Here is a 12,979-nt window from a genome sequence, read left to right as displayed (position 1 = left end):
CTGGCCAGCCTGTCTGCTCATCACCAGGGTCCCACAGAGTTGCCTGGGTCCAAAAGATCTTTTTCCCCTCATGCAAGGGCTTTCAGCCCTAACCTGGGCTTCCCTGCAGAGCAGAATGTGCTGGGATCAGTTCTCAACAGGAAGGGACCAACCACTGGGGTGGCAGCTCAGAACAGCAGGAATAATGGCTCACCACTTAGATAAAAAAAGCCCAAAACAACGAAACATTAAAACCCTAATCATAACATTATTATTTATAAAACGCTGCCACTCAATGCATGGTTTAACAGGCTAGCCATGCTTCAGAAACATTACACCAACAGAAACCACCTTGCTTGTCAAGTTTTAAAAGGGGTCTTCTAGCAAACTGTGTTATGGGAACAGCTGTTTCTTTCCTGCTGATGTGAGCACTGTACAGATGTGTGTAGGGGGTACACACACATGTACACCAGACATGAGACACTCCAACTATGGATGCAGCTCATAGTTGTAAATAACATAGAGCAAAGCTGAGGTTTGTATTAACTGTAAAAAGATCCAACGAAACAACCAAAGAACAACCCAAACCCCAACCCAGTTCCCTGTAAGCACTATCATTCTGGTTCCATGCTCCAGCTTCCAGTGCCAGAGCTCAAGATGAGGACAGTTTCCGTATCACATCTCACCAGACAGCCCTATGCAGTTACTGGATGTTTTCTTACACCAGTTTGCAGTAAACACTTGTCTCCTTGCACCTGCATCTTCTCCTGCCAAGTGGCCACTGCCTGGCTGTGCCACCCCCAGAGCCAGCCAGCTCTACCCCAGCAGCCTCACCATGTCCCTGTCACACTGCCCGGCCTCCTTACTCTGGAGAAGGGGAGCAATATGCGCAATGCAGGAGGGACGTGGTGACACACAAAGGCAACAGGATAATCCATTTTATGCTCCCCACTCCTGCCAGCCCCTGCCTGGTACCAGGCAGTCATGAGGTGCAGAATTTGCGCCTCCCCCAGGACACACACCGTGTTTCCCCACCAGCAATTTTTGTTCCTTTCCGTCTCCTCATACGCTCTTGCACCAGCTAGTGCAAAGCTGTGTTGACAAAAGCACCTGCACTTCTGCTTACCAGTAGCAGTGCTAGAAAACATCCATAATTTTTTTATTTTCTGTTTCTTATTTCTAGTAAGAGCTGGGATGGGTATGATTAACTACCAGCTCAGTCAGTATTAAAAAAAGAAAAAAATTAAAGCAAAGTGAGCTGCTCAAATAGCTGGTCAAAAATAGCTTTGCTCTCCCTACAATTTACTTCTCCCCCAAGGCACCAGAGCAGATTTATATTGGCAGTCAGAGATGGCTGGCTTTAAACACAGCCATATATACATATGCTCATGTCACTTCTTCAATCCTTTCTTAAACTAAAAAACAAAACAAACAAAGAGCTAGTGATAAAATTCATACAGTGAGACAAACCCCAACTCAGCTGCAACGTGAGCTGCTCTGTTCTCTTTATAATGATTAACTTTGCCCCCTTGTTCAGCACCTCTTTAGGCAGCTACACAGGAGCTTACACCTCACAGCCATGTTTTGGTAATTTTAGCTCTCGGTTCATGTTGCACGAAATCTCCCTTTACAAATCTTCCGCCAGCAAGGCAGATCAAGAACATGCACATGCTTACACACACATGCAAGTCTGAGGTCACTGTATTCATTTCTTAGGGGAAAGGGGGCAATAAAGTCTGTTTTCAACACAAAAATGGCCTGGGCACGCTCAGTCTTCTCAAAAAAATAAGGAAAAAAATATAACAACTTATTAAGCTGATTAAACTTATAATCAGGTAGACTTTGCAGTGTCAATGCACTATTTGTTTGTGTGCTGCTACGTTTTAGCAGAGAATCATTAACATATTTAATGCCCTACATGAAAATAAAAATTATTTGCAGGTAACACATTTACAGTAAATAATATAGGTTAGTGTCACATTTCTCCTAGTAGATACATTACAAAAATCCACATCTCATTACCTTCACACACCTAGTTCGCCACCTCACACACCTTCTACATGAACATATCAGAAACCAATTTATTTTCTCTAGAAAGGTATAAAGTCCATATTATACTATTATCAACTAATAAATAAGAAAAAATGAAATCACAGGAGTGACATCAATGCCACTGAAGCATATCTGAAGGCATGCAAGTGGTCAGCTTGTGTGCTCTCTAGAACCCCTTTTCATTCACACAGACCCTTAATAGCATCCAAAATCTACAATTTTTTTCTCCATGTGTGTTCTGGTTCCCTGTAAACAAACACAACTGTGAGAACACAGCTTCCAAGCTGTCATTTTCAAGATTGCTACTCCCAATATTTGGAGTTTAATGTTTTACATAAGGGTCATAGGATTCACCAGAGCCATCTTTGCTGTAAGCTTGGCAGGGTTTTGTGCCCGGGGACGACCCAGCAGAAAAAACACAGTGCAAGGGGAGCAAAGTGTGAGAAGGAAAGAGCACAGAAGTAGCTCTCCAGTGCAGATGTCTTGATAATTCCCATGGGGACAGCCCCGGCCCTGTAAGCAGAGCCAGAAGGCAGCCTCTAGCCAGGCAAATGCAAAAAGAACATGCTTTAAGCACACCTCTGAAATATATGGAAGAGTTTATGCTCTGCCCATGTGCTTTACCCTACCAATGAGTACAGAGTGACCACAGCACGCTGCTGTTCACTGGTATTAACACTTCCAACTGGAAGCAAGAGCCTCATGCATCCAAATCCCAAGGAACTCGAGGATCTATCTCCTGTTAGTAGCTTCAAAAGAAAGGCCAACCAAAGCATTTACCCCTAAAAGTATCACAATGGAGGTGCACATCTTTTTCCATGGTAATTACAGACAGAGGACTATGATTCCAGGCTGAGAAGATTAAAAGGCTGCCAAGTCAACTGAGGCTGCTCCAATAAAAGTTAGGATGCATCAGAAAAGAGGTGAGAGAAACAACTTTCTTCCAGGAGTCTGATTTTTGGTGTCTCATAAAAGCCAGGAGCAGATCTCCCTGCTAATCCATGTCAGTCCAGCACCCAAATCCCAGTGAAGACCTGCTCTTCCAGAGCACTCACAACCCAAGCAGCAGAGCCCAGGTCCAAAGGTGCTGATTAAGGCTGCAGGTGTATCAAGGCAGCAGTCAGCTCCAGAGAAGCACAAACAGATCAGAGGAGACTCAATGTCTCAAGACAAGGCAATATTTTTTGCAGCCTTCTCTCAAACTCACTGGAGAGTTTGGGAAAGGGTACGAGCACTGAAAGGTCCTCAGCCTAGCAGAGCACATCTGGGTTAAACCAGGTTTGTGTGCCCCCACAAACACCCCCAGCTATGACTGAACTTTGATGGAAGACCTTGAGCACTACTATGTTCTGCCATAGGAGCAAATGCTTTGATGTGTGAGCATTTAATGAAGACAAAGTTGGTTTAATAAAGGCCAACCATTTAATAAAACTGGAAGTCCACTTGAGCATATATCCTCAGGTAAGCAGAGAAGCTTTGTAGCAGCCCTTCTTGGAAGAAGTCTCAGCTCCAGCAGAATCCAGGCCCAAAGGACAAAGCTGTGGCAGATGCCACCATCCCACCAAAGGTGACTGACTCCAAACTCAGCAGCATTGCAGGTGTAAGCGTACAGGCATCATTTCAATGGCCACCACACTTGGACTCAGTGAACTGGCAAGAAAAAATTCAGCCTTTTTGTCAGAAGATGCCACAGCCTTGTCCATGCCAAATTAGCATGAGAACAGAGCTGCTCTTTCTGCTTGATCCTTCTTTACAGTGGCACCGGATGAAAGGTGCCCTTTTGGCACCTGCACAGCATCAGTGCCTCAGGTTAGGACAACCTTCTCCACAACTAAATGCACCTTTTTATTTCTGCAGGACCAGCCAAGCAACTAGGTCACCTCTGCTAATAGAGGGAAGATCTGGAGCCTGCCAACAGCACAGTGATTTCCCTCCAGGTTTAAAAAAACCAAAAAAAACCACCCAAACAAACAAACAAAAAAAAACCAAAACAAAACAACCCCAAATATATATCAAATATATATATATATATATATTTATGTAATCTTAGCATGCATTGCCCAAGGAGTAGAACATAATTTTAATCCAGGAAAAAGGATTTTCAGCCATATCACACTTAATGACAGCACCTGTGCACCCACTCTTTCCACAACAACCTCAGGGAGTGCAGCCTTAGTTACAGAGCCAGGCAGTTGTGCTTTACACACAATTTCTATCCTGGCACAAACAGGCCCTGTTAGAAAATTTAAGACTATTGGTACGTGCTTTTGCATGCAAACAACTACACCAATAGCAAACTCCTCTATTGATTTTTCATATTCCCTTGCATATACAAGAAGCAGAAGGGCTTGTCCTGACTTAAATACATCAGTGTGTGTTGTCAAAACAGCCCAAGAATTAGACAAATGAATAACTGTCATTGCTCACCTACCCAAGCTGGGGATAAACTTCCAAGTCATGGTGCACATAGCACAGGACCAGCTACAAGTCTTTGCATGTTGGATGGAAGAGCAACAACAACAAAGAGATTCCACACAACTAATGTAAACCCATCAATAAAAAGCACTCATCTGCCTGCCTGACCAGGAGCATTAAAAGGATGACACCAAACCATTTTGCTCCCTACCAACTCAACCTTTCCCCCCACTCATCTCCTTGTCTCGGGCTGCCCTTGCCCTGCACACCTCACAGCCCTGCTGGAGGTCAGCTGAGATCTGCCCCCAGCCCTGAGAAAGGCCTATATTTGATTATAACACTATATGATGTCATGTATCCAAGACAACTGAAGGCATTACAGTCTTCTGAGGACAAAACCACCTCCCAGCCACAGATTTCAGCAAGCTGGGTCCCAGTGTCTGTGGAAGAGATGAACCCCTGGGTGACAAAGGACATGCAGAGATGCTCCCTGGGGCAGCACCTAGAGCAGGCAGGGCCCTTCCCACTCCTCCTGGCTTGCAAAGCAGAGAAAAATTAGAAATAATGGCTTTAAAAAACATTAAAAAGGCACTTATCACCTTCTCAAATCCAGCTCAGAAATAAAACCAACCAACCAAAGGACTGGACAAGCCGTAAGCTCAGGGGTTTAATTTGAACCTTGGCATTGGTGGGGTCAAAGGGAAAGAGAGGTTTTCCAGAGATTTGTTTGGAAATACTTCCAAACCTCTCTCATGTCAATGTTCTCTCCCACCCTGTGATACAATTAAAGGCAAAGTGGGGGAAAAAGTAATGAAAACCAATTCAAAGGTGCAATATTAAGAAAAGTTAAGAAATTCTGCAATACAGAAGGGATCATAGCCCAGGAAAGGGTAGGGAGCAAGAGGAAGATTTTATCTAACTTTTTCCATAAAAGTTTGCATTTTTTTTATTAAATACACACATATACACACACATAAGTGGGTTTGTGTTTCAAGCAAGTATCTGAAAGGAAAATGATACGTGAGCTCAGACATGCCCTGACCCCAATCCAGATCCTGTACATGGCCCAGAGCCTCTGGGACATTTATTCCACTGCTGCCTTCAGAGACTTTGCAAACCTGAAGCTTTTCCAAAGGCTGCAGTCACTATTGGACTTGGTTCCCTATGCATCAGATTTAAAACATTCACATAAAAACAGTCTAACAGAGAAATTTGGATATGAAAATAATAATTAAAAAAAAAAACCAACAACCTAAACAAGCAGTGAAATCTAAACTATTAAGAAAAACCTTCGGTGAGACACAAAAAGGGAAAGGGAGGGAAATAATTGCTTTCAAGAAAAATGCTTTAAAGCCAATAGCTTTTCAAGAGAGACTTATGGGTCATCTTCCTTAAATTCAATACTGTGCTTGCTAAGTGGACTAAATGCACAAAAAATGTAAACCACTGATATGTTCACAAGGCACTTGAGCAAATGACTTGCAAAAGAATTCTGATGCTAATTCCCTTTCCAAGGTAACCCATCTCTACCATCCTCCTGAAACAGAAGTGGACATAGCTACTTTTCAGCTGGTGTCAGTACCAATTTACCAACACTAGAAAACATAAAGCTATCTTTTGCATACAGCTTTTCTGCCTCCTTCAGCCTTAGAAGTACCAAAACTCTTGATTTCCAGTGGAAAACCAACAACTTAAACTGGAAAGTACCATTGGAGCTGTACCACAAAACCACATTACCAATACAGCTAGTGATACCAGAGCCGTCCCCACTTGCTGCTTCCCAGCTCCTGCTCCTAAAGGGCAAGTTTTCCTCCAGAGCCCAGGGAAGGCAAAGCAATGCTCTCTGCTGTGCTGACCTCCCTGGCCAACTTGCTTTTAATTTTATTCCACCAGTGTGGAATTTGGCTTTCTGTTTTAACAAACAAGCAAGCAAACAAAAAACCCTCCTACTTTTGGCTACTTGACATCCCTAAACCGAACTCAACTGGCTGATAACTGGTCTGGGGATGATGCTCACAGAACAGAGGGATGAGTGGCTGCTGCTGAGCAGCAAGCTTCCCAGCTCCCACTCCTTCAGCTCTACTTCATGGAACCCTTCCAGGTGCTGAGCTCTCTTTATACCCAGCACTCGGCTTTTAGGCAACCATGTACTTGCCCCAAATCTAAGCACAACAAAACCCAGTGATACTGTTGGAAAAAAAGCAAGCACAGGACCACATTTAAACTGGGAAACTAAAAGTGCAAGATAGGAATGCACTGAAAATAACCTGAGAGAAGACACAAAGACTGAGTGTACAGAAGAGTAGGGGTGGGTGATGATGCCTGCAGGAGTCAATTTAGGGACTCCAATAATGGAGTCTCTAATATTCTCTAACCCTTGAGGAAAAAGTAGGGAGCGCTAAGTCTAGTCTGAACATAATGGGAAAAAAAACTTGAATGCACTCAGGGAAAAAAAAAAGTCAAAATCCACATCCTTGACTTTCAGCATAAGTATTCCTATCTGCACAAATTCCAGGCTTCTCTTAAAATGGTCCCTGAGCAATCACTCAGTAAAATGGGTATTCCTGGCCCAAACACAGCTGCCATGTTTCCCAGCACTGAGCACTCAGCAGCACCCTCCCAGCAGGGAGTGACCCAGCTCTCATGCTTCCACAGCCATCATGTTTTACAGGGAGCAGGCAGAGTACCAGGGGTCATAAAGATGCTGGCTGGCATCAGGCAATACTTCTTCCATTCCACGTAATTTATTGCCCAAGCATGGCGAGCTGTCTCTTCTTGCTGACCTAAATTGTATTTTGGAAGCACCACAGAACATCACTGCATGCTTTTACCCAGCATGGAGAGGACGAGATGGAGAGCTCACCATCACCCAGCATGAACACCAAATCAGCAGGTGTAATGTGACAGGGAACAAACACACGCCTATCACACTTGAAGATCAAGCCAGGAAAAAAATGAAGCAGCATCTCAGCGGTTTCTTGTGTCCTCTCTGCGACACAAGGCAGCTGTTGGATCTGGAAAGAGACACCCCACATGCAGCCACAGGGAGCCTCCCCGTGTGGACAGGGTTTGCTAGTGAGCACTTGTGGAGAGCAGAGCCAGGCTCCACCGTGAGTCACCCCGAGCCGCGACGCAGCGCAGGAAGTTGCCCAACACCACTTCAGTTGTGGAGCAGCAACACACACACACACTGGGATGAGGCATTCACTGCCTCCATCTACTTCCCTCGGGAAAAGTTACCCTACTTCCCTCAGGAAAAATTGCCATCAGTGCAGTGACATCCTACAGATGAACTTACACAAAATGCACTCGTTTACCGGGAGGGGAGGAACTGCAAATGTTCAAGGAGCCAAAGGGAGTAACCCAGAAGTTGCATCTCTTTCTACCAGATAGAGAGCATTCATCCAGACTGCTGACATCCATTTACTTATGGGGACTAGAGGCTGCTTTTCAGCCATTTGTTCCCACAGCTTGTTTTGCACCACAGTAGTGCAGTAAGACTATCCCAAAGCAGGGAACAGCACCAGGAGATGCATGGCAGCGGTGGCTGTGGGCACACTATCACTCCTCCCAACGCCCATCCTTTCTGCCACCTCGCTGGCTATAATCCCTCTGTGCAGCTCCTTCTGATAAGGTATCACAAACCTGCACATGGAAAAAGTATTCTGAGTGCCCCGGGTACTTCCTCTCATAAATTCCAGCTCCTTTTAACCCCAACAATGAGTAGGCAAGGAGAGATGGCAGGGCAGGAAGGTGGAATTAGAACTCTAGTGAAGCCAACATAGAAACTTCCGCTGCCGTTACAGGAACCAACAGCTCTGCATGAGAACTGCATAGCCTTCTCACCAGTTCAAACCATGTACAGCATCTTCAGATGCCAAACTATCTCTTTCACCAGAAGAGTTTGCTTTTGCTCAATATGTCAGGTTTTCAAGCCTATTGTACTGACTGGAACAGAGCCCGTGGTTAATAAAGACGGCAGAAATCAACCTGACACATCCCTAAGCCTCTGTCTTCTTTCCAAGACACTCCACTCACTTGCCAGGCAGTACTTCTCATTCAGCAGGACCATTACACACACCTCTATCTGCTCCATTACTTACTGGACTGGCACATCCTGACACAGAGAGTTGCTGGCAATGCTGGTGCCTTCAATCCTGATCTCTCTAGAGGACACTAAAAGGCCCCTCAAGCAGAAATTCTGTGGAAGCTGGAGCTGTTAAGGCAACACACTCCTCGTTTGGTGCCCCTTTTAGACAAAATTATCTTACTTCTGGCCTGAAAAATCCCTGAGAAGGTCCTTCAGCACAGCCCCAGCAGCAGTACCCAAAGCAGGTCACAACTTCATCCTCTGGTCTAGACACTGCCAACAAAGACATCAACCAAGTTTTACCCCAGCAAGGTCCCTGAGGGTGCTCAGGGCCACATGCCTGGATTGATACAGGACCAGTGCCTCCAGCTCCCTTCAGGACCTGCAGGGCAGCCAACACAGCATCTCCACCACACTCTGCAAGTGTAAACACCATGTACAGCAGCACTGCTCAGTTTATGGGCACATCTGCTAACAAAAAAAAAAAAATACTAAAAGCACAGAAAAGTCCTATACGTATTTCAGGCAACTCAAAGACACAAAGTGAGAATCACCACCTCCTCTCTATTTCTACAAAAGTGGCACAGCTGGACACAAGCGAGCCCCCAGCAGAAGCTGATCCGCTGCAGCAGCACGCGGCTGAGCTCAGAGATAACACACCCTGGCACCCGGCTAAGTTCATCAGCTCAAGCCCTGTGCTGCACTAATTGCTACTATTGAGCTTTCAGTTCAGACTTGTGTCCAACTACCTTCTGCAGAGCTTGGGAAATGTGAGTTGGCACCTGCCAAGAAAAAAAAAAAAAAACAGGAACCTTCAAACTAGTTCAAGTTTCCTGGCATAACGCCAGCTGAATTTTTCTTGCATAGATGTAGCATCACACCAGACTTTATGGAGAGGATAAAAGACCCCAATCGAAGAAACACAATTGAAGTCAAATTATTCACATGCCAATATATTACAATCCATCTATTACTAAATTTGTCTAAATGTAAGCCCACCAATAACAAGATTTGCAGAGTGTATGTGTGCCTATATACATGGTAAATTTTATATAAAATTATCTTGATTTCATAGATTAGGCACAAAGCTGATCAAACTGCTTTCTCAGCATTTAAGTCCACCATAATTCAGCATGTTTAACTCCACATTTAGCAGACAGCATCCATCCACAGGCAGCCACTACGGCGGGAACATGAGTTTATTGAGTCTTCTTCAAGGTTTATTTTATTTCTTTGTTCCTTTTACTCTTTGTTTGGGCCTTGTCATAATCCAAACCCTTACCAACAAAAGCCAGTTTCCGCTCCCACAGAACCTGAGCACCAAGCACGCCGGTGTGTCCAAGCAGGAGTAAGGCAGGAAGGTAGTGGGATGCTGCTCCGCTGCCGCCACCAACGCATCGCCCAACTTCACCAAAAAATCCCGAAAAAGATGGAAAAACTCCGAAGGGCCACGTGCAGATCCCAGCCTGACCTCGAGCACTTCGCCAGCCGCTTCCTGGATTTTACCCCAAAACGCGGGAACCCCGGAGCGCCTCTCCCGCACTGCCCCCGCCTCTGCGAGCCACAGACGCTCTGCACATCCCTGGGGGCTCCCCGCCGCCTCGGGGACAACGGGACGCGGCGGCACAAGGCAGAAAGCGTCTTTATTTCACCAGAGGAAGCGCCTGACTTTGATGGGGGTGACCCGGCGGTGAGGGGCACGTCGGGGCCGCGCTCCCAGGTCCCGGCCGGCCGCGTTTTCCATCATCCCGGCTCGGAAGCGCGCAGGAAGCGCGGGCTTGCCCGGCCGGGGGAGCGGGTGAAGGGGGGAGGTCACCCGCGCCAGCCCCGCGGGCGGAAGCTCCGCCGGGAGCCGCGCCGGGAGGAGGAGCCGCGGGCGCACGGCCCCGCGGGGAGCGGGTGCGTGGGGAGCCCCCCTTGCCACGCATCGCCACCGAGAGCGGCTGGAGAGGAAGCGCCGCCCCCGCGCCTCGTCCCCACGCGGGGAATGAGGCGACACCGGCCGCACCACCCCCCCCGCCGCCCGGCACCGGCGGGACCCTCCGCCACACTCCCCGCGCTTTCCCCCTTCCCCCACGGAAACCCTCGCGGAGCGCCGCAAACAAAAAAAAACCTCACCCCCCCCACCCCAAACCCACGGAGGAGCCGAAAGCTAAACTAAAAAAAAAAAAAAAAAGGCGCGGGAGCAGCCCGAGCGGGCGCGGGGGCGGCACTCACCGCGGTCATGAAGCCGCGCGGCCGGCGGCGGACACAATATGGCAGCGGGGGGATGTGTCAGGGAGCAGCTGCTCCCTGCGCAGCGGCGGCGGCGCCGCCCTCCCGCTCCCCATGGCAACCGCGAGCAGGCTCGGCCCCCCGCCGCCGCCTCCTCCTTCCCGGCCGCGTCCCTCCTCGCTGCCGCCCTCCGCCGCCCGCGGCAGCGCCGCCGCCCCGCGCCCGCCGGGGCCCTGCCTGAGGGCTGTGAGCGGCGCCCGGGCTCCGCGTCCCGCCCACAGCATCCGCGCCGCCTCGGAAAAGCTCCCCTTTCCCCCCCAGAAATGCCATACTTACTAAATTTTAAAAATTTGAAAATAGAAATGGGTAAACCCTCCTTTTAGTTTCACTTCTCTTTCCTCACCTTCTTCATATATACATATATACACTTTTTTTTTCTTTTTTTTTTTTTCTTTTTTTTACCCTCTTGACAAAAACGCCGCTGCCGTGTTTGCCCTACCTTGTAGCGCATTGTCATGCTTTTGGCTTCCACCTTCCCAGGGCAAGAACTCTTTGCTCACCCGTGTTGGACAGCCTTACGCACACTTTTAGTTTTACAACATCATAAGGAGGACCTCGGGAAGTCGCTTGCAGGAAGAAGTCTTGTTTCGGAGACGATCTTCCACTGCAACAAAAAAAAAAGTTTAATCACTTTCCCAAGGTTTCCTCACCTTCTGAAGGATACACCTGAAGCCTGCCTCGTGATGTCTTCTGGTAGTTTTATTTCTAAGGATCGGTGGGAATGCGTTTTAGGGAAATTCCCCCACTCCACGTTAGGAGGAACCAGTGGTTGGGTTGTTTCCTTTTTTTGTTTGAAACAGTTTCAGAGAACAACCTCTTGGCTTTTTTAAGAGTAGAGATAGATCAGGCTCAGGGTTTTATAGCAGGCAGAATATTCTCCCAAGGGCAGAGGGTTGAATCCAGTGACAGGGAGGCTCCTTCCGCTGCACCATGAAGCATGACCAGCTTCAGAAACAGAGCCCAACCACAGAGTTCTGATCAGAATCAATTATTCTAAGCAACTTTCATATAGTTCCTACCTATTTTCCACTGATGGAATGTGTTATGATTCATTCAACCTTTTCTTTTTCCTTTTACAGCCTCAGAAGTTAGCCAGAGCCTTCCTACCCTCTCAGCAGGCAACAAAAGTGCACTTCTGTATTAATTATGTATTGGTGAAAGCATCCTCCATTCCCAAATCATTAAAAATAGACCTAGCACTGCTGGTACCAGCAATGCTTTGCCCATAAGGGACTGTTTTGCCTTAATCCCTATCCCTCTGAAAGTGCACATCAGCGTGCCTTGTGTGCCCTCCGCACCTCAGCTGCCTTGGCAGAGGGAGGAGCAGGGCTCAGCCGAGGGAGCATTGTTTGCCCCTTGGGATCGGGGTGTGTTGCTCTGACTTTTGCCCTGCGAGATGGCAACCTGAAAGAGAGACGTTTGAATCCAGGATCCCTCCAGCTTCAATTTATTTTGTGGAAGGTTCAGTTTGGGCCACCAACAGTGGTGTCTATTCTCAACTTTTGATTACGTTTACACCCTGGCCTTTAAAGTGTGGCTGCTCACAGTTTTTTTCCACTTACCCCTTAAAAAGGCAACTTAGTTCACCAGGAACACACGTTCTCTCCCCCTTTAGAGTTTAGTGGAAAAAAAACACCGCAATGCCAAGCAAGAATTAAAAAGATAAAATCTGTAAGTGCCCTGAAGTTGACACCCCCTCAAAGAAACAAAACTTGGCCTTTGAACTGGCATTTTATTTAAACCAACTTGGAGCACAACACTTCAAATGAAATAAAGTGTTTTTACATCTCCTGAAAAACATTGTCACCTTCATCTTCCTCAGTCCTCTCTACTCCTCAGCATATCCGTGCTAGGTCTTTTTGGCTTTAAATCGTACTATGTTTTCCAAATCACCAATTTTTCATCACTAAAGACCAAGTTCTGAGGTTTTCTGAAGGGTCTTCTGCATCTCCCCCTTATCTCCAGGTCCAGCCACAGTCACCTTCACTCTTCGGCAGCCTGTGAACTCACTGGCGGCTGCAGCAGTGCATCTAGGACAGGGCACAAAAGAAAGTCCAGCCTCTCAGAGAGACTCAAACTTTCTGCCTCATATCCTACTCATCTCCATAAGGCTCAGTAGGCAGAGCTAAGCCTCCCAGCCACCCATGTACAGTTGCAGTGCTGTAACAG

At 47.2% G+C, this 12,979-nt stretch overlaps 1 protein-coding gene across 4 annotated transcripts in view; it reads right to left on the bottom strand.

Moving 5' to 3' along the window:
* The window catches only part of FOXN2 (forkhead box N2), a 30,222-nt gene extending 19,343 nt beyond the window's left edge, over window positions 1-10,879 (bottom strand). For 2 of the 4 annotated variants that reach the window (XM_058835580.1, XM_058835583.1), the window contains exon 1: window positions 10,754-10,879. The gene's annotated coding sequence lies outside the window, so the exon portion shown is untranslated. Of the gene's footprint in view, window positions 1-3,450; window positions 3,470-9,818; window positions 10,277-10,753 lie in introns of those variants that run through there. The other 2 variants (XM_058835581.1, XM_058835582.1) reach the window with 2 other exon arrangements.
* Between the last annotated feature and the right edge of the window lie 2,100 nt (window positions 10,880-12,979).

The sequence above is a fragment of the Poecile atricapillus genome, chromosome 3, assembly GCF_030490865.1.
Source record: "Poecile atricapillus isolate bPoeAtr1 chromosome 3, bPoeAtr1.hap1, whole genome shotgun sequence".
NCBI classification, from domain to species: domain Eukaryota; kingdom Metazoa; phylum Chordata; class Aves; order Passeriformes; family Paridae; genus Poecile; species Poecile atricapillus.
Note: the sequence above shows the minus strand (reverse complement) of the source record. Positions and strands in the feature narration are given on the sequence as shown.